The 24309-nt window shown below is 37.8% G+C and overlaps 1 long non-coding RNA gene across 2 annotated transcripts in view; it reads right to left on the bottom strand.

The window, feature by feature from the left end:
* Positions 1–7426: 7426 nt before the first annotated feature.
* The window catches only part of LOC149122312 (uncharacterized), a 120771-nt gene continuing 103888 nt past the window's right edge, over positions 7427–24309 (bottom strand). For both annotated transcript variants that reach the window (XR_016220642.1, XR_016220643.1), the window contains exon 4: positions 7427–8252. This is a non-coding gene — a long non-coding RNA (uncharacterized LOC149122312). The remainder of the gene's footprint in view (positions 8253–24309) is intronic.

Below are 24309 nucleotides of genomic sequence, written 5' to 3'. Positions count from 1 at the left end.
CAGCTTCTCAAATAAATAAATCTTTTTTTTTTTAATGGCAATAAAAAAATATCTCTAGGTGGAAGTAAAGACAATACTCATTAAAACATTGGGAATAAAATATTTTTAAATGAGAATGGATAATTCAACATCAAAATGAAAACTAATTCCTATTTTTAGTAGCTTTTCTTGAATTACCAAATATATTAACACCTGAATAGTTTCCTAAACTAATTGTAATATATGAGGAATATCAATTGAATATATCAATATTTATAATATTTTAATCATGAAATATAAAAAATACAATTTTGTAGAAAAACATGATTATAGTAAAATATTACATTTTTCAGAAAAATATCAGCAGTCTGATATTAGAGAGAGAATGTCTAAAACACTGATGGAGTTAGCAAAATGTATTCCAGGAGCAACTATTATACTCATGTTATATTTAATATTCAGACAATTCATATAAATGTTTCTTTTAATATAACACACATAGTTAAATATTACTTTTGTCTTTGTGTAATTCTATTTTTTTAAATATTCTTTCATCAGGAGTATGTGTAGGTCCACCAGTATAAACATATCCATTTTTTTGCTTAGGAACTAAATACTTATTTAAATTATTTTAGTGATCCTTTTACCTCTCAAAGTATTCTGTATAGTAAATCATACAGTCACCTTGTTAGTGATGTTTTAATAATCACAGGTTCCTGTTATATTTAAAATGCAGTCACCATATTCTGTCAGCTGGAATCGCTGTAGTCTGTACATATTTCCTGAGTGCATCCAAGCCTGCTATCACGTCTTACCATTCCAAAGGAAAGCTGCAATCAACAAAACATATAGATCTATTGTACATTACAGCGGGAGCAACTGAACTCCTAGAATATTTCCTCGCCATGCAAAAAACTCCGGGTTATTCTCCTTCCTAATTTCAGACTCTCCCTTCTCTCCCTCTCCCTCTTCCTCTCCCTGTCCCTCTCCCCCTCCCCTTCCTCCTCCCTCTCCCTACCAGTATCCTCCCTCTCAACTCCCTGGTTTATATCCTTCAGGATCAGAATCCAACGATCACCTGTCATATTTGCAAAAATGTCAGCTCCTGGGTCCATGTCTGATGTTTCCAATTCAATAAGTCTGAATGGGGAACCAGGTACTTGCATTTTTCATAGGCCCCCTAGATGATTCTGATGTGGTTCTATCATTGAGACACAAGGGACTACAGCTCAAGGAGTACAACTTTAATTTCACATCCTTTCTCTGGCTCCACATGGCTTATGGACTGTTTCTTCTAAAATCAAACCAGTGCCTCCTGGCCTGCTAGACTGAATCCAATGCCCTTAGAGGCACATACAGGGACCTTCAATAAGGTGCTCGATGACTGGCTGTCAGCCACCTCCTCTGCACCTGTGCTCAGGCTCCATCTGCTAGAAACACGTGGCACGGTGTTGTTGGCTTCTTTAATCTCCTCCATGTGTGCACACAGCCTATGATCACCATGGAATATGGCAGAAATTAGCAAGCCCCCAAGGTTATCACACTTCTTAGCAATCCCTGCCTTTTTTGCCTGAGTATTGTTTACCTCAATTGAGTTCAGAATCTTAGGCAAACAGAGCTGCTGGCTCTCCCTGTTCACTTGCCACCAAGTCAGTTGCTCATTCAACTGACATTGTGCCAGTGAGGGCCCTGAGCCATGAAGTGGGCCCTCACCAGAGACTGGATGAGTTGTCACTGCTATGATCTTGGACTTCCCAGCCTCCAGAACTGTGAGAAATACATTTCTATCCTTTATAAGCCAGCTAGTGCACAGTACTCTATTACATAGTTGAATACACTAAGACGTACTTTCTGCAGAACAGTTGAGCAGGTGGGTTTGACATCAGCCACGCCTGCCTTTTTTGAACTGCCATGCAGACAACCAAGAGATCTGGGGGTGAAGTGGTGGTGGGGAAGGTAGGAACAGCCCTGAAAATGGTACCACAGTGTCATTCTGTTCTTAATCAAGGCCCAAGAGCTTTTGTGAATAAACCTTTCTCAGTTTGTTGCATACTTTAAATTAGGTTGTAGAGTGTTGAAAAACGGTTGCTTTTGATTATTTTGCCCACCGTTCGAGTTGCTTTTGGGGGAGAACATTTGAATTTCCAGAGTCAGAACTATTCCCAGAGCAATTCTCAAAGTTCCTTGAACTCTTCAGAACAGTTTTTACACACACACACCCCCCACATACTGCACTCCCTTGTGTGTGACCATACAGTGCTATTGATCACCAGTGAGGCATATGTTTGGAATCAGTGTTCTCCTGCTAGTAGGGATGGGCCACACAGAAACACACACCCTCTCCTCTTGCAACAGCCACATTGCATTGACATGGTGGCTGTCCATAGCAAGAAGCATTGTCTATCCAGGCATCTAATCTTTCAAAACAAAATTCAAAGACCCCTCGGCCTCCACCTCATTATAATTGGTAGCACATTCTAAACGCCTGGGCCAAAAAGTGCCTCCAGCTCACATACAAGTTGAAGGCACTAAAACTGTACAGGCTCAACATGTAACAAATCTCCTGCCACATAGCTGAAGCTCCAGCGTACTTTGAAATATTTTCCCTCCAAAAAATTTCACGAGCTTACACTGAAAATGTTCTGATAAATCTTCAACAAAATAGGGATAGAGATTGTTTAAATATAAAATACTCAAATCTTTTTCATGTATTGTCTAAGCTGATCTGATTAGCTCATGAGAATAACTCCAAACTCTTGCCAGGACATAACAGGTTTTCTGCATAGGTCTAGTTGGAAAGAAAAAGAAAAACTACAAACAGCTGTTCCAAGGCTGGGAAATGCGGTGCAGCTCTGACAGCAGCTGTTTGTATGCCAAATAGTTCCAGCAAATTCTAATTAAATCCAGCCCAGGAGAAATTTTATGATTTGCATCACATGATTTCTGTCTGTATCCACAATGCTTTCTCTCCCCTTTTAAAAGCCCCTCCAGCAAATTCTGCCCATTTTCTTAATCTTAATAATTTATTGCTCCAGGGGAAAAAAAACTATTCTATATTTTGAGATTAGAACACTTATATCAGCCAAATGCAAAAAGTTCTAGGAAAAGGAATTCCCAAATTTTAAGAATAAATGGATCGTTGGGGATGGTTGGAATAAGAGATGTCCCCTACCTACATCTCCTCCACATGGTCTCCACTTCAGTAAGTGAATGGTACATTTGTATATTTTCAGTTTTGTTCCTTGTCTTGTAGCTGATAATCCCAAATTAGCTATAAGAACTATAATACACTGGTTTATCAGCTAACTCAGTGCTTTCATGCCTATTATTATGATTTAAGGCAATTATGTAAAGGTGGCTGTCAGATATTATTATTGTCACCATTTTACAAATTGGGTGTAGGTATTTGGCAAAGTGGTTAAGACACTACTTGGAATACTTGCATTCAGTATCAGAGTGCATCAGTTTGAGTCTCAGCTCCACTCCTGATTCCAGCTTCCTGCTAATGTGCACCCTGGGAAGAAAGGTAGTGGCTCAAGTAATTGGATGGGTCCCTTCCATCCACATGGAAGATCTGGGTTGAGTGATCAGTTCAAATAAATAATCAGTTTCAAATAAATAATATAAATAAAATCTTAAAAACAAAATTGGGTTGAGTAATCAGTTCCTGGTTTTGTCCTAGACGAGCTTCAGCTATTATAGATATTTGGGGTATGAAACAGCAGATCATTCATATTCTGCGTGTGTGTGCCTTTCAAATAAGTAATATAAATAAAAATCTTAAAAACAGAATTGGAACACTGTTCTCAAGGATGGTGATTCCTCGCTAGCAGCTGTCAATAAGAACTTAGCAGCCAACTTCCTAGCCCCAGGATCATAGTTACTCCTATTTGGCCAATTCCATCCCTCATCTCATTCTTTCAGTATCTTCTCAGGTTAAAATGGCCCAATTTTACCTAAACTTGTCTATTGATTCTGCAGAAAACTCATCCTATTTTTGAATGTCTGTATGTGATGCAAATTACTTTTATTCTCACCCAACAGATGTGGTATACATGGCTTAGCTCTAGGTGACACGGATTGATATGGGGGCTTTCAACAGAACTGAGGAATGCACAAGTAGTGAGTACGTAGTAGCTGTGAGTTCACACAATTAAGGATTCTTGCCTGAGTGCTACAAGATTTTCATCTCCCAAGATACATGTCCCAGAAATCAACCTGAAGTCAAAGGACAAAAAGAATATAAGTCACAAATAAATGGAAATCCACTGTGAATAAGATTCTAATTAAGGTAAGCAGAATAAAATGCATGGCCCTTTGACATATTTATTCAGACTATTAATGCTTATTTCCATGTGATTCCACATTCCTAGACTATTCGTAAGTGTGTGAGTGGCCTAGGAACACTTTTGCTCCATTATTTGACATCAACCAACAAGAAGATATTTGCTAAACAAAATTTGATGAAAATACTTGACTTCCAGTTTGGTTTTTTTTTCTGAGTTTATTTTTCAGGATAATAAATTGGTGACATGATACTCAGAAAACATCGACTTTTGGATCGCACAAAGTGTGATGGAGTTTAGGCAGCTCTGAGTGGGTGATTCAGGGATCCAGATGGCTCCCATGGGCTGTTTTAAACACCAAGCCTGGAAGTAGTACACATCACTTCCCTGCACATGACATTGGCCAGTTTCACAGCCTCAACCCCACAGCAAGAGATGTACAGGAATGCAATCTTCTTGGATTCCCATGAAAAGGAAAGAGAATGGGAACAAAGAGGCTTCTATGCAACAGGGCTTTCTTTGCAACCACATCATTCTAGAAGCACCAAATACTCTGTTCTGGAGAAGTGCAATAATCTAGGGAGATGGACTTAGTAACCTCATCAACAGGAAGGGTTACTAACCTTAAAGGAACTGCTCTATGAAGAGTGTAGCCTCAGAGACTCTTAAATGTTAGGGCTGGAAAAGGGAGAACAATAAGGAGGAGGGAGTTTTGAGCAGAAATAGTCTGAGGAAGGTCCAGCTATCCAGACCTATCATCTCAATTTCATAATCCAATAAAAATGTTCTACCACTAATACATATATGAATGTGTACACATGTGTTGAGAGTAGACACACCCACACACACACATGTGTTTCTGCTGAACTGACAAGGGAAAGTTTTGCCATGTAACTTGGATGACATCTTGGAGTCACAATTATCTAGGGATCTCTGGCTTTCCCCTCACATTCAATAGCTTCCAAAAGAACTGCATGATCCAAGAAACTCCTTATAGTGTTTTGTCTTCTGTTTTGCAATCCTGGGACAATGAATGCACACTCATATCCCTATATCATATGCATTTATCTATCTTTAACTGCTTTTCTCAGAATTGACCAAAAAAAGATAGCAGTGTGATATTGTCTGATTTTATTGGTCCCTTGGTCCATTTAAATGCCTTTCCTTAGTGTCTATGTAGCCATCATTCTATAAACATTAGAAACTGTAGTGTTATTGAATTCAAGTTTTTTCAAAACTTAGGAAACCAAGCTGTACAAGTCAGTTCCAGACTTCATGAGGCCAAAATGTTTTAATTCTTTCTTGCAGAAGACACAGTAAGTCATGTCCTGCCTTGTGATATTTCCATTTTCATGAGAAAAATGAGACCTAAAGTAATTTTACCAAACTTCCAAAGCACATCTAATACTGAAGTATGAATAAATATTGGATTTACAATTATACATATTATTCTGTTTTACAGTTTAGTTGCTCAACTTTTAAAACTTGGATACACTAGATTTTTTAGCATTAGGCAATGGTATTTCAAAAAATTCATAGAAAATGCATATCATGAAAAACCTACCTGGACTTTAAATTTTTGTTTACCAAACAAACTTACCTTTTAATTTCATTTTCCATAAACTTTTGAAGTACTGGTGTAGTATGTAATTAGATTTTGAATTAAATAAGACCTGTCAGTTCTCGATAGATCTGTTCCATGTTTACTATACATATTTCTTTCCCCAAGAGTAGAGCAATGTATATGAACCAAAGAGAAACAGGATTTCAGTTTCTTATAAAGTACAGCCCACAACATGTTGACACAGACAATAACAAATTTTCTCTTATCACAAAAATGTTTCATACTCTATGGCATATAAGCATCTCAAGAGACAAATTTCTGCCAATATCAGAGGGCTGTGCATTTCATGTTCAAAGTAGAATTCAATATATATGAAAACAGTGCAGTATATCATTAGAAATTTTGAATTTATTACAAAGTAAAATGGTTGATAAAATGGGTTGCTGTGTCTATTTCTCCCACTAAAGAATCCTGTAGATCATCTAGTCATTCCTTATATGTTTTAAATACTTTCAAGGTTATTGCGTATTTTAAAGAAAGAAAGAAAAACCTTACAAGTATCAAAAAAGAAAATGATGTTCTTTTTTTTGGCTTCTTTTTCACAATCATTCAATTTTATTTAGAATATATTACAAAGTAGCATGATGATACAGATTAGGGCAGGGCAGAAGTCTGTAAGCCTTTTGTGTGGAAGACATAATACCATGAGAAATAGATATCATAGTCAAAAAAATTGGGGTGCTTGGATAAAAGAAAACAGGTTTCTTTTATTGAAGGACTTTTCAGACCCCTTAATAAATAGATATACTGAGACTCTCCCAGATGTGTTGTCTTCAAATGCTAAACTTATTTGGCCATTTGAACTTTTCCTGGAAGATCTCCTTAACATCTTGTGTCATACTACAGAGTTTGAGAAAGTTGTGTTGGGAACTTAAGCCCCCTCTTGGATTTCCTAGAAAATACAACGTTCCTGTATCTATACAGTATTGACGGAATTCAGTGGCTAAAAAATCAGATCAAATTAGTTCAATATGGAAGAGCTAGGTAGACCCAGCAAAAACTTATTGAGTTACTACAATGAGGTACCAGCTCTGTCAATTTAAAGTACCTAATTAAGAAAATAATGAATTGAGGCACAATCCAAAATATCCCATTTGTTATACAAATAATTTAAGAGTCCTCTGCAAAAGCCAAAAATTGGGGTGGTCACCAAGGGTATAGCATGAGTAAGCACCAACTATTTCCACTTATACAAAGCTGTTGGAGAACCCTGATAGAACCATCCAGGCATTATTCACATTTTTGCTCCTGGCAATGTGTATTGCTCTTATTTTAGTCATGTCACAATAAAGAGGCAATTATATCTATAATAAGAGAAATACATTAAAACTGAACATTTCCTTCTGAAGAGTCACAGATGTAATTCAGCATACATATGATTAAATATTTTCTTCTGAAATTTTATTAAATACAGACATGGTAATCTCTAAGCATTATTGCAGTCACAGCCAAAAATTACATTTTTATCTCAGGTTTCTATTGAGTTTACAAAACAACTTTTTGCAGGTTTCCTCTAGATACTTTCCATCCAAGACACAGTGAAGCTATTATGTTTAGGAAATGTCACAATATTCCCCCACACCATAAAGGAACTGCATTACTATACTATCTGCAGGCAGAGTCACACATTTTCCAAACAAAACATGGACTAATCTAAAAGCTTTTTTTTAATATGTAAACTTGCCATTTTTCCATGCTTGCCAGGTTAGAGATGTGGCCAAGGAGCTTGCAATATTAATGGAATGCAGTTTAATTTTATAATATAGGAAACTGCCATTCTTTTATTGAGTCTAAAGGCAAAAAGGAAAGTAGGAAAGGGGGATGAAGTTGGGTTAAATTCACCGTTTTTCTTTCCATTTTGAACCACTTCCTTTTGCCCTTCCTCCCCATGAGCGTTTGGTTCCAGGGAATGGAAGAGAAGCAAAGAATCCCAGTGGTAAAGGGGAGAGATGCCTAGATGCGTTTGGAGTGTGAGCTTGCGCAAGAATGCACAGGCATACACATGCCAGGTTAAGGAGGAGACTGGAAGGAAGCACCTTTAGGACCTGAAGGATATCATTGGCCTTCTTATTTCTATTGATGTCTTTATTTACAGAAGCCATTAAATCTGCCTTTAGAGCAACAAATGTCAGCTAGTTTATAGCCTACTTATCTCAGACCATGTGTCCCTGTCCATGCACTTCCTTACTCAGTCTCAGGGACTGATGCTCTTCTCACCCAGCTGATGCAGTGTCTATTTTGTTTACAAGTTCTGTCGCCTTCAATACCACACTCTCTTCTCATGATAGAGGTTGCAATCTAGTGGTCCATGGGCCAAGTCTGGCATGTAGATGGGTCTTCGTTGAGTTTGCCCCCAGCTGCCCCTTAAATGTGAACCAGAATAAAAATCAGAGCATTTCACATAAAATCCAAGTTCTGGTTTCTTTTTGAAAAACTGAAACACCTCATGACCTTGGCCTCAGTAGTTCTGCAAGGTACAACCGGTTAGGACTGAACACTCAGAGCACTACAGTTCCATTTAAGTCCCACCATTTACCAAACATCTGCAGACACACTGAAGACAGACCAGTTTTGTTCATGGAAACCACCTGCTTGACCCCTTGCAGGCAGTAACCATGTGTCTTCAGCAAAAATTGAAGCTCAACATATGGAGACGACCTAATGAGGATAATATCTCTACTCCTGCTGACTTAGTTTCTCTTCAAAGCTCTTCCACCTGCAAATACTCCGATCCTCATCTACCCAACAGGCTCCAGGACTCCCAGTGACTCCACCTATATTTCAAGTTTTCTCTCCATTTGCTTCTCCATTGATTTTCTCCTGTTCACAGCAAAAATGTTTTTTAACATCCTAAAGGAAAAAAAAAAAGCACCTTCCTTGACATTTTGCTTCCCTTGAGCTACTCCTTTTCTGTTCACCAAAGATATATTCCAGAAAGAATGACTGTGTCCTGCTCTTTGGTATTTTTCACCCATCATCCACTTTTCAAACCACTGTAATCTGGTGCTGCATGCTTTGGAAACTACTTTCACTGAAATCACCAATGAGCTCCTATCTCCAAGCCCAAAAGACAGTTTTTATAATCTTCAGTACACAAACTTTGCTACAATCTCTGGCACTGAAAACTACTGGCTTCTATTCTGAAATTCTATTCTGTCCCAGATTTCAAAGCAAGACTTCTCCTTGTTTTCATTCTCTTCTTTAAACTCTCATTTTCAATTTCATTGAAAAGTTAAAACATCAAAAAGCTTAAGCTTAAAATCCTGGATGTTTTCAAGACTTAAACATCATTTCCCTAATTCTTTCAACAGCCCTTTGAGGCAGACCTAATAATACCAGCCCTCATTTTGTAAATGATAAAACACCCTTAAAGACAATGGATGATTTTTATGAGGTGATTCATTTAGCAGAGACAGAGATGGGACCCAAATCTTGGTCTTTCTTGCATCACCCCTGGTTTTAACTTCTGCTCTGCCATGCCTCTCCTCTGTCAAACTTCTATGTAGACCTCAGGTCTCTCTCATCTCATCTTCTGTGTTTCCATTTGCAATCCCAACCATGAGCAAAGGTTCACCAATCCCCGTCATGCTGATGTTTTTAAAGCAATGTACTGCCATTCCGTGCTTTCCTTCCTAAAACTGAATACATGTACCTCCTGCTACACTTCGCCATCATGGTTTTTATTCTCCTGTATCATCACATTTTTATGATTTTGTTCAGTTTACATGGATATGTGACTGTTTCCTTCTGGGACTGTAAAATCCTTAAGGAAACCATATCTTATCATGTTACATACTTTCTGCCTAGCCTAGTGCCTGGTCCAAAGGCATTTAATGAATGTCAAATAATGAATAGATGAAAGGATATATAAAGGCAGTCTGAACATCTCTAAGTCACCGTCAGTTCCCCCACCTACTACCTATATCTCGTACTCAGTATGTTTCAAACTTTATCTCAATTGTTGTCACTCTGACTCTGTTCTCTAAACTACTTAGATAATAATAACATTCACCCAGTCATCTTAAGCCAAAACTCTGATTATCAGTTTCTTTCATCCCTCAACATATAATTGATCAAAATATCCAATTATTTGGCTTCCTAAATAATTTCCATCTTACCCACCCACTCCCAGCTATCCACAGTATCAGCTTCCATCATTCCATGTGGGACAATTGCGGGAGCCTCTTCACTGGCTTCCATCCTTTTCGCATCCATTTTGCACAATGTTATTGGGTTACTCTCTTTCTTTCTTTCCCTCTTTGTTCTTCAATCCTCCTTATAGCTTACACAACAGAACACTCCTTCTTAATCAGACATCAAAGACCTTTTATCCATTGGTCTTTGCTTACCTGTCCAGCCTTCTACCCATCACACCTCCCTTAATACATCGTAGTTGATAGTTTTGAACAATGCTAGTTCTTCTCTTGACCCCTTATTCAGGAATTACTGTCCATTGATTACCTTCCTTGAAAATATTCTATGTTCTTTAAAGTTTCAGTTCAAGGATTATATTCTCTGTGTAGCTCTCAGTATTTTCCCCATGCAGATTTAGATAACCTTTACAACTATTTCTTTGCTTCTGTTTTAGTTCCATATTAGATAAGATATAGTAATTATTTCTTTGCCTATTTCTCCATGAGATTTATAGAAGCTGATTTATAGAAATGTTACATTTTCACAAGTATAGGACAGTTTTATGATAGATTTCTTCTGATTCTTACAACAATCACGTGATATGAATAATGATGTTCCCTTTCTTGTTTTGACAGATAAAATTAATGAGAATCATAGCAGCAAGGACTTGAATCCAGGTCTTTTGACCTTAACCTCAGATGCTTTTCATTACATCACATAATAGTCAAAGCATTAAGCAACATTAAACAGTCAGATTGCTGGTGTACCTTAAGCATTAAGCACTAAGAGCCAAATGTACTAGATAGAGTTTATATGTCAGTGAAAATGAAATAATCATAGTAGAAAAAAGAACATCTCCTAGAGCAAACTCAATTGTTTGACAAATGCACTCCACTGCATACAATTAAAAAGTATGTGGTCATCATTGAGTCAAGGTATTGTGGTTGAGAACATAAAATATAACCACATTCTCTACTGAGTCTCTCAACCCCAACCCCCAATCTCACCATAAGACTATACATATGTATGCAGAACAAAAGTGATAGAAAGCACCTTGCTTTTGTCTCAAGAGAACATCTGGCATGATTTACATGCAAGGCAAAAAAGATTTCATTCAAAAACACTTTTTTAGTTGATCCTTATATTCCTGACTGAATTTCATCTTGTTTGTTTTTAGTATGATTGGATTTTTTCGAACAGATGGTTCTATATATCTAGTTCTTTTTTTTTTTTTTCACAAAGACAAGATGCGTAATGATTATTTTGATTTAAATGCATGTTAGCTTCCTCTGTTGGCAAGACGGAAAGCTAAAATACTCAAATTTCCTTGGCTATGTGTAGATAGAAATAGCCATGCAGCATAGTTCCAGGCATTTAGGTATTAGAAGTCAATAGGGAAATTTTCAAGAAAGTATCTTTATTTAATCAATAGAATTGATTGCTGTGGTCTTTTCATCCTTTTTCCTCTTGCTGCCTGAATGAAGATGCAATGCTCAGAGGCATGTCTGACATTCTGCCATAAAGAGCACAAATACTTCTTGCGAACAGTGACAAAGCAAAAGGGTAAAAGGAGCCTGACTCCTGGTGACACATAGAATCAGCTATACCAACAGAGAACTCACCTATCTAAGGAGTGCTTTTTCATGTTAGATAATAGACCTTCAACTTGTTTAAGCCAACAAATTGGGTCTTCTGTACTTGGCAGACAAAGTCATTGATACAAATGTTCTTATACAAAGGACACTCTTCTCTATAACTGAATAGAAATGAAGTAGTAAAACTGAAAGAATTTAAAGAAGCATTTACACTACTTCTTCATTTTAGAGTTTAGGAAATTAGAACCCAGAATGGTACAGGGATTTCTTCAAGATCACTCAGCCAACGAAACTTGAACCAGGGTCCTGATATAATGAGTTCCCCTCCGGTGTGCTTTCTTGCATCTCTGGCATTAAAGAGAAGTTTTGAATCTGAAAGTTCTAAAATCCACATTAAAGTCTTGCATTGACTCATCATCAATATACTTTGACACACTCAGGGTTGCAAAGTAAGTGGAAAAAGGTAATAACTAGTGTGTAGAAAATTAATTACAATAGGAAAAGCACAAAGGATATGATTTTCAAGGCCTTTGAAAGGATGAGGCAGGATTTAATTATCTAAAGTAGAATTAAGCTCTACTAGAGTTCAAGAGTACAAGTCTTTTCAGTCTTGTTCATTCCTCTCTTTGAGGCATCTGAAATAATTCTAAGCACATGGAGAATATTAAATAGGTGCTAATTCAGTGGAATAATTCTTAAAGGAATGATGAGAAACCATACATAATTAAGACCAAAGAAAGTGATCTAACATACAAAATGATTTAAGGTAGTTATAAAGAAAGGCATTTATGACAGTGAATGATTACATATAGTGACCAAGAGATGACTGCAGAAAGAGAGAGAAAAAGATTAATCACGGTGCCGGTGCCGTGGCTCACTAGGCTAATCCTCTGCCTTGCGGCGCCGGCACACCGGGTTCTAGTCCCGGTCAGGGTGCCGGATTCTGTCCCAGTTGCCCCTCTTCCAGGCCAGCTCTCTGCTGTGGTCAGGGAGTGCAGTGGAGGATGGCCCAAGTACTTGGGCCCTGCACCCCATGGGAGACCAGGATAAGTACCTGGCTCCTGCCATCGAATCAACGCAGTGCGCCGGCCGTAGTGCGCCAGCCGCAGCAGCCATTGGAGGATGAACCAACGGCAAAAAGGAAGACCTTTCTCTCTGTCTCTCTCTCTCTCACTCACTGTCCACTCTGCCTGTCAAAAAATAAAAATAAAAATAAAATAAAGTGTGATTTTGAAAAAAAAAGATTAATCACAAAGGAACAGTAATTAAACAGGTAGTAGACTGTTAATTGTAGCAGTGGAATATAGAACATGGTGGATGAGTATCTTCGAAATGTTGTGGGAAAGTACCCAGTAAGTAAGAATTCCATAAATGACTAAACTATCACTGAAGAATGAAGACAAGAATAGATTTTCAAAAGCAAGAGTATAGACTAATATCTAAATACAGTAAAAGAAAAAAGGAATCGTGAACAAATAAATTCCAGCAGAGAGGCAGAGTCTCAAAAGGAAGGGTGAGAAAAAAAAAGAGAATGATAGACACAGGGGATTCCAATACGGTGGAATTGCAGCAGGATGCTCTGCTCTAAGCTAGGCGAAAATAGTTTTTTAAAAAAAGCAGAGAGAGTGCATTCTCAGGGGAGTTTTGGAGGGAAAACTGAAGTGGAGATTTTGCAGAAGGAGAAGAGACACTGTAGATCTTTGTGGAAGGTGTAGATATGTAGCAACAAGCATGGACACAATAAAAGGCCCCAGCAGACCTAAGTCCAGAAAAAGCACCAGTTTTAGCAAGCAAGGTGAGATCAAACTGCAGTGTCCCATGCCACTGGTGATATAGCTGGAGGTAAAGCATAGCAAACTGCACTGTGTTTGAGACTGGCCCAGAACCCTGACAGGAACAGGGTAACTACTCACCCAGAGAAAAAGAAAAGGGGCACATCTCTCTCTCTCCCCATGTCCCCTGGAATGGCGACCGGCAACTGGCTAAGAGAGGGCAGGCACCATTTTGGATGTTAATAGGTAGCAGCTGCTGTATCAATTGTGCCCATACCTAGCAACTGGCAGTGACAATAACCATCTTATCCCCAAAGGAAACCACAGCAGCTCTGGTGTAACTGATGGGAACAGCCACCATCTTGTCAGCAGAGGCAAATTCAGCAGCTACTATGACAAACCCAGTAACAGGCAGGGAGAAAGAGCCATTCAAACACTAGTATCAGCTATAGAGACTCTTGTACATGCCCCACTTGACTGTGAAATGACTAGGGCTGCAGCTGGCGGGTGTTGTGCATGTGTGTGATCCAGGGATTTTACCAGAGGGAAAAATCTGTGCTCCCTGATGACTTTAAGTCTGGCTGGGAGGATTGATAGGTGTCTGGATACCCACATACAACTGTGAGGTGCCCCCAGCCTCTTAACTATTGCACAAGCTCTAGAGTTCAAATTGCCTAGGTCAAGCACTCACAGGTCCCTGGCTTTGGGAATGTCTCAGCCTCTCAGTGGATGGGACAGGCTAGTGACGCGGATTGGATTTTCTGCCCCCTTGTAACTGTGGGAGCCTGAGTGCTGAGACTGAGAATTCTGTGACTGCCTGAGAGGACTCAGGGTGTAGCTAGTTCTCTAGGCAATCCCTGTGTGCAGTTCCACACCCAGAGCTCCCTGACTGCCTGGAGTGTGTCATTCCCAGTGGGGTCCATGCTTACACTAAGGACTGCATGGATCCTTTGTGAAGTTTAGGCAGAAGCATGGATTAGTATTGTACACACTAAGGGCTAAAACCCAGGCATTGATCACCTTGGAAGAGAGGAGGTAGGGTGTGATTATGCCAACAGAAGTGACCATATCCCCCTTCTGTTAACAAGAGGAGATCTACCACACCCAACTTGGGTGTCACCCTCCATACACACCCCACCCTAGATCACTGAGCAGAGCTCCCTCGTCACACCCATCATACACTTGTGAATATTCACTGAAAGAGCATTCTGCTAAGCCACAGAGGCAGAGTTCAAAGATAAAAGCCATCAGAGGAGAAAACCAATAAATATCTACAGAAATGCCTAAAAATAAATACAAAATTTCAAGAAACAAGATTAAAGGAGACAACACAGCCCTCCCAAAGGGGCACAATAACACTTCAGTATTAAAATGTGAAGATGAAGAGACTGATTAAATGCCTGAAATGGAATTCAAATGATTAATCATAGGATTACTTAGAAGCAATCAGAGGCAAATCTATGAACTAAGGAAATTCATACATGACATGAATGAAAATATTTCCCATTAAACTGATATTTTAAAAAGAAATCAAAATGAAATATAAAAATGAAGAATCCAATAGATTTAAAAAATTCATTGGAAAGCTTTAACAGCATACTTCATAAGGCAGAAGGAACTATATTAGAGTTAGAAGACAAATCTTTGGAAATTTTTCAATTGGACCAAAAATGAAAAAAGAAGAAATTAGAAAAATTAAAAACAGTTTTGGATATTTATGGGTTACTCTCAAATGAATCAACATACAGGTCTTAGGACTTCCTGAAGGTATAGAAGAGAGAATGGATTAGAAGGCCAATGTAGCGACATAAATACAGAAAACTTTCCAATTTGGAGGAAGAAAGGGACTTCCAAGGGCAGGAGGGGCATAGAACTCTTTATAGACATGACAGAGCAAGTATTCACCATGACATGTTATAGTAAAAGTTCCCACAGTAAAACATAAAGATTCTAAAATGTGCATCAGGGAAACACAAGATTACTTTCAGAAAGTCTCAAATTAGACACCCTGCTGATTTCTCATCATAAACTCTACAGGCTACGAGAGAATGAAGAGACATAGCCCAGGTCATAAGAGGAAAAAATAGTCAACAGAATACTGTAACTCTGCAAAGCTTCCATATATGAAATAAAGACCTTCCATAACACATAGAAATTGAAAGAATTTGTCACCACTCATCCAGCCATAGAAAAGATGTTAAAGATGTGCTACACACAGAAACACAGAAGGATAGTCATCATTATGAAAGAATGTGAAGGCAGAAAAATCTCCAAGTAAAAGTACAAAGGAAATCCAAAGTAAACAATAGAAATATTTATGGAACAATGGCAGGGAAATTGTTACTTACCAATAATAATCATGAATGTAAATGGTCTAACCTCTCCAGTTTTAAGATACAGAGTGGCCCAGTCTGTATCTGTATCAAGACCCAACTGTGCTGCCACAGAGTTACCCACAGATTAAATGTAAAAGGATGGAAAAAATGTTTCATGCTAATAGAAAGCAAAAAAGAACCAGTGTAGTCATCATAAAATCATACAAAATAGACATTAACACAACAACTGTTAAGAGACAAAGAAGTTAGCTGGCGCCGTGGCTCAATAGCTAATCCTCCGCCTTGCAGCACCAGCACACCGGGTTCTAGTCCCAGTCAGGGCACCAGATTCTGTCCCGGTTGCCCCTCTTCCAGGCCAGCTCTCTGCTATGGCCCGGGAGTGCAGTGGAGGATGGCCCAAGTCCTTGGGCCCTGCACCCGCATGGGAGACCAGGAAAAGCACCTGGCTCCTGGCTTTGGATCAGCCCGATGCGTTGGCCGCAGCGCGCCGGCCGCGGTGGCCATTGGAGGGTGAACCAATGGCAAAAGGAAGACCTTTCTCTCTGTCTCTCTCTCTCACTGTCCACTCTGCCTGTCAAAAATAAATAAATAAATAAAAGAGACAAAGAAGTACACAATGTAATGATTAAGAGATCAATTCAACAGGAATATGTGACTAAAATAATTATATATGCACTCAATTACATGGTGGCTGGCTATAAAATAAATGTTAATGGATCTAAAGGGAGACATAGATTCCAATACAATAGAAATGGAGGACTTCAACACCCACTTTCAGCAATGGGCAGATCAATCAGACAGAAAATCAACCAGGAAACAGCAGAGCTAATCAAACTATAGGAGGGAGAAGACCCAAAAAATCAGAGATGAAAAAGGAATTGTAGCAACAGACACCACAGAAATAACATGAATCATCACTAATTACTACAAAGAGCTGTATTCCAAGAAATTGGGAAACTTAGAAGAAATGGATATATTCCTAGACACATGCATTCTACCAAAAATGAATCATGAAGACATAGAAAACCTAAACAGATCAATAACCCACGTGGAGGTTGAATCACTAATAAAGACCCTCAAAACAAAGAAAAGCCCAGGACCTGATGGCTTCACTGGTGAATTCTACTAGACATATAAAGAACTAATTCCAATTCTTCTCAAACTATTCAAAAACAATCAAAAGAGAGGGAAGTCATCCAAACTCCTTCTATGAAGCCTGCATCATCTTAATTCCTAAAACAGAAAAAGATACAACAGAGAATGTTAACTATAGACCATTATCCCTGATGAACATAGATGCAATAATCCTCAACAAAATACTAGCTAATCAAATCCAACAATATAACAGAAAGATAATTCACCTGGACCAAGTGGGATTTATACCTGATATGCAAGGATGGTTCAACATTCACAAATCAATCAATGTGATACATCACGTTAACAAACTGAAGAACAAAAACCATATGATTATCTCAACAGATGCAGAGAAAGCATTTGATAAAATTCAACATCCCTTCATGATGAAAACCTTAAGCAAACTGGGTATAGATAGAACATTCTCAACACAATCAAGGCAACACAGCGATCATCTTATTAAATAGTGAAAAGTTGGAAGCATTTCCACTAAGATATGGAACCAGAGAAGAATCCCCACTCTCACCACTGCTATTCAATATAGACCTATAAGTATTAGCAAGAGCCATTACTCAAGAAAAGAATTCAAAGGGATACAAATTGGGAAGGAGGAAGTCTCTATTTACAGATGATATGTTTCTATATATAGGGGATCCAAAAGACTCCACTAAGAGACTATTGGAACTCATATAAGAGTTTGGTAAAATGGCTGGATATAAAATTAACACAAAAAGTCAATAGATTTTGTATTCACAGACAATTATATGGCTGACAAAGAACTTCTAGATCAATCCCATCCACAATAGTTACAAAAATTAAATACATTGGAATAAATTTAACCAAGGATATCAAAGATATCTACGATGAAAATTACAAAACATTAAAGACAGAAGAAAACATTTAAAAATGGAAAGATTTTCCATGTTCATGGATTGGAAGAATCAATTTCATCAAAATGTCCATACTACCAAAAGGAATTTACAAATTCAATGTTATCCCAATACCAATGACATTATTCTCAGATCTAGAAAAGCCAATGCTAAAATTCATATGGTAACATAAGAGACTATGATTAACTAAAGCAATCTTATACAACAAAAACAAAGTTGGTGGCATCACAACACCATATTTCAAGACATACCACAGGGTAGTTATCATCAAAACATCCTGGTACTGGCACAAAACATACTTGTAGAACAATGGAACAGAACAGAAAATACAGAAATTAATCTATGCATTCATAATCAACTAATCTTGGACAATGTAGTTACAATCAATCCTTGGAGAAAGTACAGTCTCTTCAACAAATGTGCTGGAAAAATTGAATCTCTACATGCAGAAGCATGAAACAAGACCCCTACATTACATGTTATATAAAAATCCACTAAAAAGCATCAAGGATCTAAATCTACAGCCCCTTACTATCAAATCACTAGAGAAGATTGGGGAAACCCTGCAAGACATTGGCTTAGGCAAAGACTTCTTGGAAAAGACCCCAGAAGCACAGGCAATCAAAGTCAAAATTGACAAACGGGATTACATCAAGCTGAAAAACTTCTGCACTGCAAAGAAACATTTAGCAAAGAGAAGAGTCAATGGACAGAATGGGAGAAAATTTTTGCAACATATTCAATAAAGGGTCAATATCCAGAATCTATAAAGAGCTCTAGAAAATTGAACAGCAACAAAACAAACAATCCAGGTAAGAAATGGGCAAAGAATCTTGATGTGAATGGAAGGGGGGAGGGAGAGGGAAAGGGGAGGGTTGCGGGCAGGAGGGAAGTTATGGGGGGGGGAGCCATTGCAATCCATAAGCTGTACTTTGGAAATTTATATTCATTAAATAAAAGTTTAAAAAAAAAGAGAAATGGGCAAAGGACTTGAACAGGCATTTTGAAAGAGAGGAAATTAAACTCACCAACAGACCCTTGAAAAACTGCTCAGGATCACTATCCATTAAGGAAATGCAAATTAAAACCACAATGAGGCTTCATTTTACTCCCTCCCCCCCCCCCCCCCCGTTAGAATGGCTCTCATACAACAGAAATAAACAAACAACAAATGCTGGTGAGGACATGGGGGAAAAGGTACCCTAATCCACGGTTGGTGGGAATGTAAACTGATGCAGCCACTGTGGAAGACTGGATGGAGATAAGTCAGAAATCTGAGTATAGACCTCCCATATGACCCAGCCATCCCACTTCTGGGAAGAATGATTTGTACCCTGATGTACATTGCAGCTCAATTCACAATAGCTAAGATATGGAATCAACCCAGATGTTGATCAACTGATGACTGGATAAATTATTTTATACATGCACACATAAGCACACACACATACTATGGAGTTAAACAGTGGTAAAAAAAAAAGAGGATGAAATCTTGCCTTTTGCAACAAAATTGATGCAACTGGAAACCATTATATTTAGTGAAATACAGCAGTTGCAAAAAAAAAACAAACACCATATGTTCTCTCTGATTCGTGGTAATTAAAGGTTATCTATAGGAGTGAATCTGACACTTTGAGATGTGATGATTTTGAACAGCTCTTATCTCAACAATTGATGGACTGTGTCATTTTTTCTTCCTACTATTTTTTGAAATGTTTACTTAGTATAGGGTTAATCTTATGAGTATAAAATTAACTGAAAATAGATCTTTGTAAATCTAAGAATGGGAGTAGGATAGGGAGAAGAAAGAAGGGTGGAAGTGTGGGTGGGAGAGATGGTATGGTGGAAAGTATCACCGTGTTCCTAAATCTGTATATATGAAATACATGAAATTTGTATACCTTAAATAAAATTCTACAAAAAGAAAAAAAAAAGAACTATAAACACATGGTTTTCTCTAAACAAGCACCAACCATTTCAAACAAAAATAATATATTGCATTTCAGAATCTTAAAAAAATCCCCTGGGTTGATAAAACATTTAAGGGGGTGTTGACTGGCTCTAAACTATTCTAAGGTTCTTATATTATGTGAAATGAAAATTGAGATAATGATTGACTTGAGATTGTTATATCACTTATTCACATTAATATTTTAAGAGTAACCCCTAAAATTACAGAAACCTCATGTATAACCTCCATTAAAATAATTAGAAAAACTGAATTTAGAAAAATCAGTTGCAAATTTAAGAATAGTGAAAAGCAAAATCCAATTTTATGTATAACAATAGAAAAAGTTAATGTACCAAAGCACACTAATTAATCAGGGTATAGGGAAAATATACCCCATACAATATCAAACAGAAGAAAGTCAAGAAGCATTATTAGTGACAAAGAAATTACTATGAAAATATAATGTATATATGAGTATACATGCATTATTGTGTGCATTTAATGACATAGGCTATACATACACACAACAAAAATTGGGACACAGGTGAAAAAAATCACACCTGTCAGGAGTGGGGAAATTTAACCTACTTCTCAGAAATTAATAGGAAAAACATACAAAATTGGATATAGACATGGAAGAATTAAACAGCACAAAGAAAAAGTTTGAACAAAGGACAGACCTGGTAAGAGAGTGCATATGCTTCTTATAAATACGTGAAACTTTTATTATGGAATTTGATCCTGTATTCAGCCACAAATCAAGTACTAAGAAATTTTAAAATATAAACTTCTTACTGACCACATTATTAGACAATGAGGAACATAAATTAGGAATTAGCATCACGTAAAAAAAAATTGTACTTCTATATTTGAAAATTTTAAAAACACCTTATAAATAACTCAGGATTCAAAGAAAAAATATAATAGAAAATGAAGATATTTAAAACTCTGTCATAAAAATATAGATATAACAAAACTTAATTAAGTCAAATGAGTATTCATAAATGCTGGCATTTGATAAGAAAAATAAAAGAGTAGAAGGCTAAGTGCTCACAACTTGAAGAAATTAGACAAAGAATAGAATGAATTCAAGGAAATTAGAAGCAAAAAAGAAAAAACAATAGGAGACATTCATGTGATAATAAACAAAAATTCAATAGAAACAATCAGTAAAGCTAACTTGTGCTCTCTGAAACGGTTAAAAAAATAGTCAACTACCTGGGGACAGTCACAAGTAAAACAAAGAGGTTACAAATAAACAATTCAACTATAAAGTAGAATATATTATTGATACTAATTGCTCTGACAACCTCATAGAATATACAAATTTGGGGGAAATATAACTTAACAACACTGAGTCAAGAAAAAATATCCAAATAGCTTTTAACCTGTAAATAAATTGAATCAATATCTAGAATTATACCTGTCAATGTAACAAAAAGCCCAGAAAATGCAGTAAGTTCTATTCGAAGATAAAATAATTTGTCTTATAAAAGATCTTCCAAAGAAAATTAAAGTATGTTCCTCAATTAAATGAGATATGTGTAACTTGAAACCTAAACTAGATAAGCAAACTATGAAATTGGAAACTAAAAATCAAAATCATGAAATATTAGAAGTTGTATCTGACAGTGTATTAGTCATAAATATTGTTATTCTATGACTGAGCCAACTCAAGGAGAAGGCTGCAAGGCTCTCACCTGTGCTTGGGCCCATGTGTGTGCAGTGCAGAAGCCAAGTGTGTAGATCTCAGGAACCCTGGAGCACTTAGATGTGTTTCACCCCAAACTATCCTTTGTTACTTCCTGCTCTCTCACTTCAAAGTTAGGAATCTGAAGTTAGTCAATAGAAAATGACTTTCCTAAATTAGAGAACTAGTAAGGAGCTGGAAGTCATATTTCAATCTTCTGATTCCAAACTTCATTTCCTCACTGACACAGCTCTGTAATGGTAAAGGCTGAATAACCAGCTCTCCAGGAAAAATTAAAAACAAAACAAAACATTTGTAGCATTTGCTGATTTCTGTAGTGTAAATGTTCCCAGGACTACTTGCAAGCTGTCACATAATGTCATTGAATCCAGAGTTGAAAAGAGTTGCACGTAACTGGTTCCGTGAGGCAGTGCTTACTGGCTCCAGCATATCACTGCCCCGATCAGACCTAGTCCTGGTGCCTTCAATGCCTTTATTTATCTATCCCTGCTTGTTCTTCAAAGACAGCTTCCTTGCACAGACATCATTCACTTAACATTTATGAGTAACCTACAATATGCCAATTATAGAGACTATAAAGAATGCCAATTATATTAGAATAGAGCCGTAAAAATAAAACAAAACACACCAAATAAAAACAAAAAAAAAAATCTTGTTCTCCGAGTAGGAGGAAAAAAAATTGAAATAAAAAAGTAAATTATATATCAGCAGATGATAATTGGCTATGAAGAAAATCAAGCAGGCTATTTGGATAAGAAAAGCTGGATATTGTGTTCTGTCGCTCCCCCATTCGCGGAGGAACAACACCGGACCCTGCGCTGTTCCTTTTGCCTGGCCCTTCGCAGGTTAGCTGCTGCCCCCCCACCCCCCGCCTCCGCAGAGGGGCGGCACCCCCCCCCCCCCCCCCCGCCGCTTTCCCCTCTTCCACGGAGGAGTGGCACGCCGCCGGCCTGCTCTCTTGGGGGCTGCTCAGATGTTCCTCAGATGTTCCTGGTGCATGTTGTCTCTCTCCTCCTTTATAGTCCTCTTCCACCAATCCCAACTCTGCTACCCACACGCCGAGCACACTGCTCTCCTCCAATCAGGAGCAGGATCAACTCCTGCAGTTTATCAGTCGAATTGGTGAGGCAGCTGCATAGAATTTGTTTGGTCTCTCTCAGCGCCATATTGTGGGAGATCAGATGCATAGAATAAGTCTTAATTCCAGTAACTTAGTCTAGTCTCAGTTGCTCCCCACAGTGTTCCAATCTCAACAATGTGCATGAGGGAAATGTTATTGAGAAAGTGGTATTTGATCAAAGACTTAATGGGTGTACAAAAAATCTAGACATGTGGATATCTGATAAGGAAACTTTAGGATATAAAGAAAAGAGATGAAAAGAACTTGAGCCACTAGCATGCCCCGAAGTTTTCTGTGTGTTCAAGGAAGCAAGTATGGCCAGTGCAGACCGGGAGCTCCAATAATTAATAGGAGATGATGTCATAGAGGTGATGGAAACACCATCTCGACCTTGAGGCAATGGAAGAGCTTTGGCTTCCATCTGGAATAAGGCTCCAAGTGAGTTCTTCCATATCAACTTTTCCCCAACTATCACAAGCCATTTCAATCTGCAGTTCATTGCTTCTTTCATTTGAAAGCTTCCTGTATTGCATCTCTGTATACTTTTTCTGCTCCATGATTCCAACTCTCTGCTAAGGAAACAAATAATTCCTACGTTGAACCATTTCTGCCTCCCATATTTATTATCGACTCTCTGAGTACCTTATTCTTTGTTTCTTCTGAAATCACTGATTGTTTCAGGCATTTTCTCTTTGCTGTTAATAACCTAGTTATTACTACTATAGAAACCATTATTTTCTGTTTCAGTTGCCACTAGTAAATTTTGCTTCTTTCCCTTTGTGATTAGCGTGGCAACTCTGCAATATTGTTCTTATTCTAAAATTTATCCACTTACTTCACAGTCTCCATTCTCACTTTGTACTTTTTTTTTTTTTTTAATTCCATCCCTAAGGCCAGTTTAACTGAGTACATCTTTTAAGCCAATATTTTCCCTGACACTTGTGGGAAATCTACTTCCTTTCCTTTACCTATGTTTTCTTCCAAACTGAGTCATTTTATTATGATTGACATTTCTTTCCTTTTGTCCTGCCTCCCACCCTCCCTTCCCTCCTTCTCCTCCTTCCTACCTTTCTTCCTTCCTTACTTCCTCCCTTCTTTTCTTCCTGTCTGCCTGCCTCAGTGCCTTCCTTTACTTTATTCCTTTCTTTCCTTTAAAATATTTTGCTATAATAGGTCCCCATGCCATGTTTTTCACCCTCCTATGAGTTATGTGGTTTTCTTCCCTTCCATTCCATTCTTACCTCATATGGGATCTATTTCTCTTTCCCCTACTCAAGCTATACTTTCAGGTCTAGGATATATTCTCTGATTACTTTGTTACAGATCAATGTGTGTAAGGACCTAGCTGGTTGAGTACAGTTATCTAAAAGGACATGGGACCTGCTTTTTCTTCCAAAATTCCATGACAAATGCTGCACAAAGGCTCACTCCACTCCCAGGCATGATGCTATTTCTATCATCCTCATTCAGCGTGAAGCCAGCAAACCACATGCCCTGGTTGTCTTCTCTGCCTTGGCCATGGTCCTATGGTGGTATGTGGGTGTTTCATATTGAAGGGTTTTCCCTAACTTTCCCCAGAATTTCCTTCTCATTTCATTGGCCCAGACCTCTGTAAGTTAAAAGATATGGGTAAATATTTATAGGATTTTTCTGATTATCTTCATTTGGTTGGCATTGCTTCTGGCTGCTGCTTACACCCATGGAGAACCATTCAGAGTTTTCTTTTAGACATGTTTACCATAAAAATAGATATTTTGCTTAGTTTGATAGCTAATAG

The sequence above is a fragment of the Oryctolagus cuniculus genome, chromosome 14, assembly GCF_051225735.1.
Source record: "Oryctolagus cuniculus isolate XC-2025 breed Fujian yellow rabbit chromosome 14, ASM5122573v1, whole genome shotgun sequence".
In the NCBI taxonomy this organism is placed as follows: domain Eukaryota; kingdom Metazoa; phylum Chordata; class Mammalia; order Lagomorpha; family Leporidae; genus Oryctolagus; species Oryctolagus cuniculus.
The sequence above is the reverse complement of the archived record's forward strand: the minus strand, read 5'-3'. Positions and strand labels throughout refer to the sequence as shown.